Below are 4,919 nucleotides of genomic sequence, written 5' to 3' on the forward strand. Positions count from 1 at the left end.
TGTATTTAAATGCAGAATTTTTGTCATGTAATGCAGAATTTTGGTTCATGTAATGCAGAATTTTTGATTTTGATTATGCAGAATTTTGTTTTGGAATAGCCTACGTCGACGGCGTTGCCGTTGTTAGGCTTGGCTTAAGTTGCAGCTTTTGAATGAGTTCATGCTTTGTTAATTAATTTTATACTGATAACAAATTGGATAAACATAAAAAATGGTTTTGAACTAAATGGATTTGGAAAAATAAGTGGATATGGAAATTGGATGTTGAATAGTAAATGAATTCTGGTTTTATACAAATGGATATGGGTATGATTGGATAATGGCAATTGGTTTTAAATGGATAAACTAAATTGGATATGGATAATGGATTATTGTAAAAATGGATTAATTGGATATTTGGATTAGTAAATGAAAAAGGATTTGGATTGGTTTATGAGTGGATTTTCTAAATGAATGGAAAAATGATTTTGGATAATGAAAATGGATCGACGTGGATTATATGAATGAATTTCTATATGGATATATAAAAGAAATTGGATTTGGATGAATGGTTAATGGACTAAACTTATGGGCTTAACGAAAAGAAAAGAATGGGCTCAATGCAATCACGATTAAATTTCCACAACCAAATCAACTTTTTAGTAATCAACCCGGATCATCCAACTCAACTTGAATTTCCAAGATTAATTCGAGAAAAGAACGAAATGATTTCTAAAACCGAATTTTATTTTCAAAGATCAAATCTAACTTCAAAGTCAATTCAAACTTCAAACGTTAATTTGAAATTGAAATCAACACGAAGTTATAATTAATCAGAACCATTATTAACATGATGCCAAGAGGATGCCTGCTTGTGGCGAACCATGCTTATTCAATGAAATGAATGAATGAGGATGATATGCGAATATTTGGGATTAGTGACCTATATGATCAATGTGAAGGGCGGGGCGAATTTCAGGGTATGACAGCTGCCCCTATTTAATCTCCTCGGACCTGAATGTATGGATAGCAACGGCTTCCAATCAATCAAGGTAGGAGATGATTAAATACTTGAATAACAGGAAATTTTCCCGCCATGAACAAATGGAAAGCAATGTGAAGATAGGTCACAAGGAGGTCTTCTTCACTGGGATATATGGGATGAACAAGCTAGTCTTTGTGCAGGGCAGCTGCTGGGAATCAGAATGTTATGTGGTAGATGGGTATATGGGTGGTTGGGTATGCATGACATATGTCATATGCCAATGCAGTATGATCGATTATTTAAGTCTTTCTCTAAGCTTTTTTCTTTTTCCATTTTCTGTTTTCATCTTTCTTTTTCATTCTTTTCTTCTTTCTTTTCCTTTCTCGCCTCCCCTATCATGTTTTGGTATGCAACATGTGATCGAGGTATTCCCGCAGGATTCCGTGACGGTAAAAGAATCAGGTGTTTGCAAAAGGCAAGTACCGGTGGATAAAAGAATTGAAATAATATCTCTTGCAAAAGGAAAAGAGACATCTTGCTAAAGGCAAGTATCTCAACTAAGAAGTGCCATTTTCTCACGACAGGTAGCAACGACTCCTTAGCAAGAGAAACAGAATCTTCAAATTCAGTTAAGAAGACAGGGATAGACAGAATTCTCTCACAAAAGGTGATGAGAACTTCTTAACAAAAGGTTAAGAAGTGAATGGGAATGATACGACCTTGCTGGGGAATATGATTTTCTCGTACAACAGGTAGCAACGGCTCCTCTGCACACACAAAAAAGAAAGGTCTTCCAAACAAAAGGTTAAGAAGAAAGATGGTCGAATTTCTCACAGGAAAGGTAGTGAGAACTCCTTAACAAAAGGTTAAGAAGAGAATGGGGTATGATATTCTCGTACAAAAGATAACGGGAACTCCTAGACACAAGGTCTGCTGGGGATTCTCACACAAAAGATAGTGAGAACTTCTTAACAAAAGGTTAAGAAGGCGGATGTGTTGGTGTAAGCCCTAGAGGCCAATACTTTTGGTACTTGTATCGAATAATAAAAGGCTTTTCTTTATTACGTTTGTTTAATAAAGTCCATAGAATAGCTAGTCCGTTTAATGTATTAAGTGTGACTTAATCATGAGAACATATTAAACATAAGGACATTATTCTTAAAGTATCCGTAGTCGAGCTTTAGTGTGAAGTGGGATAACATTAAAGCATTAAGACTATTATGTTTGTAGACTGATGATCACATCTCATGGATCATGGATAAAGAGTTATCAAGTCTTAAACATAGGTATGAATATTAGGAGTAATATTTATACCGGATTGACCCGCTATGAGAATACTATATAGAAAGTTATGCAAAGTGTCATAAGTTATTCTCATGGTGATAATGGTGTATACCACTCTTCGACCTGAAACCACTATGGACCCTAGATGTAGAGTCGAGTGCTTTATTGCTGATCCAACGTTGTCCGTAACTGGATAACCATAAAGACAGTTGATGGGTACTCCACGAAGCATGCTAAGGGACATGAGTGACCTAGATGGAATTTGCCCATCCTGCATAACAGGATAAATGTCTATGGGCCCAATATTGAACTGGACAAGGATGACACGGTCTATGCCTTGTGTTCAATATAGACATAAGGGCAAAAGGGTAATTATACACATAAGTATTATCACAGAAGGTTTTGTCAGATCACATGACATTTTCGTGTCTTGGGTAGCAGTGATGTGTTGCTAGATACCGCTCACTGTTTATTATGTTAAATGCGTGATTTAATATAATTGCCAACGTCACGAAAACCTACAGGGTCACACACAAAGGACGGATTGATGAGAGATAGAGTAACTAAGGAATACCGTAAGGTACGGTGCCCTTAAGTGAATTATAGAACATCGTAAGGTACGGTGTACTTGAGTAGAATACGAAATATGGTAAGGTACCATGGGCTTAAGTGATTTTGGGCATATTATAAGATATGGGCCAAAATACACTTAAGTGGGCTTTTAGCTTGAAGCCCACACAAGTGGTTCTATAAATAGAACCCTTGTGCAGAAGCATTAATAGAGGTTGCATTATTTTCGTTCTCTCTCTCTCTCTCACTCAAAGCCTTCATTCGTACCAGCTAGCACTGAGATTGAAGGAATCCGTTCGTGTGGACTGAGTAGAGACGTTGTCATCGTTCAACGTTCGTGATCGCTCCGTGGATCTGCATCAAAGGTTTTGATCGTTACAAGAGATCTGCACCAAAGGTTTCAATCGTCACAAGAGGTAAATATTCTATCACTGATCATGACCATTCGTAAGGATCTCTAAAGGAGAAAATTTTATTTCCACTGCGTTTTGGACCGCAATTCTCCTTCAGGATGAAGATGGACATGATCCCTCATACAAAAGGTAATGAGAGCTCCTTAACAAAAGGTTAAGAAGAAAGGTGAAAGGATTTCTCATACAAAAGGTAATGAGAAACTTCTTAACAGAGGGTTAAGAAGAAAATTGGAAGGGATTTCTCATACAAAAGGTAGTGAGAAACTTCTTAACAAAAGGTTAAGAAGAAAATTGGAAGGGATTTCTCATACAAAAGGTAGTGAGAAACTTCTTAACAAAAGGTTAAGAAGAAAAATGGAAAAAGAAAATCTTCCCATACAAGAGATAGTAACGACTTCTTTGTAGGGGGATATTTCCAGGCCAAAAGCAGGGATCACTTACAAAAGGTAAGCAAGTTCAAGAAAAACAATGCTCGAGCGAAAGGCTGAGGAGACTTACAAAAGGTAAGCAGTTGGGGATAACAATCTTTATGCAAAAGGCACAAAGGGGACTCACGAAAGGTAATCTAGAAGCGGAAGACCTCCCATGCAAGAGGCAGGGAATACTTACAACAGGTAAGTAAAGGATGAAAGGTCACAAATATTTGCACGAGGCAAAACAAAGAGTGGGACAAGACCGGCTAGGTAAAACCTAGACTAAAGGGAATCTGCCAGACGAATCTGGGCTTTGGCACACTCTGACAGGTGGGGAACTTTGCAAATAGGTATGAAAACCTCATATTGTCCCTCAGGCACAACGACGGGGATGAAGTTCTCAAACAATGGCTACCCAAACCCCGGGACTCACCAAACCTACATCAAGTGTTTAAATAAACAGGATGCAAAGATCTGACAAAGGTACCCTACTCGTGCGAAAGGCATCGAGGGGGAGACGTGATTTCGTGCACAAAGCAACGAAATAAACTCACAAAAGGTAAGTTGTCTCAATAATCTTCTCCCGGCGAAAGGCAAGGAGGACTGGCACGAGGCCGAAAGGACTTACGAAAGGTAAGTGACTGACAAAAGTCTCAGAATGGTACTTGCAAAAGGCAACACGAAGAAGAAATATCTCGGGAAAACCTGCGGGGAATACCAACCCAAGGATCCTTGATGATGTTCTCATTGAGGAGGAAGAACGTATCAACAACTGATTTTTCTCTTCCTTTTTTATGCTTTCGAGAAAGACTTTTATGCAGTTATGCATGTTTATTTTATATGGCGTAATGCTCCATCTTGACGGAATATGCTACGTCCTTTTGGGGATGCAATGTTATGTAATGCATGATTATTTATGCAATGCTAATGCGTGGTCAGGCTTTTGGTTAGACGGTATGGCAGGAAATGTCTGGAGATTGAGAAAATTGGGTACCAGTAACCACTGGGTTTATCAATTGGGATCAGTGTTCTTTGTTGAAAGGTTAGGGGATGTGTTTAGTGTGACTCCCCGACATTCGTCTTGAACTTAGTAGTCTCTTATGCACCATGGATCCTGCTCTGAACAACCTCAAGAGTACAGAGAGGATGTTCCTTCTCTAGTTAGCCATGCCCCAGTATGTTGGGAATCTGCATGTATTGCCCCAATCACCAATTATGAAGCAGCCTTGTCATGATAGCTATCTCGATCGGACCTGCCCCAGCATCATGGAACTG

The sequence above is a fragment of the Lathyrus oleraceus genome, chromosome 5 (assembly GCF_024323335.1).
Source record: "Lathyrus oleraceus cultivar Zhongwan6 chromosome 5, CAAS_Psat_ZW6_1.0, whole genome shotgun sequence".
NCBI classification, from domain to species: Eukaryota; Viridiplantae; Streptophyta; class Magnoliopsida; order Fabales; family Fabaceae; genus Lathyrus; species Lathyrus oleraceus.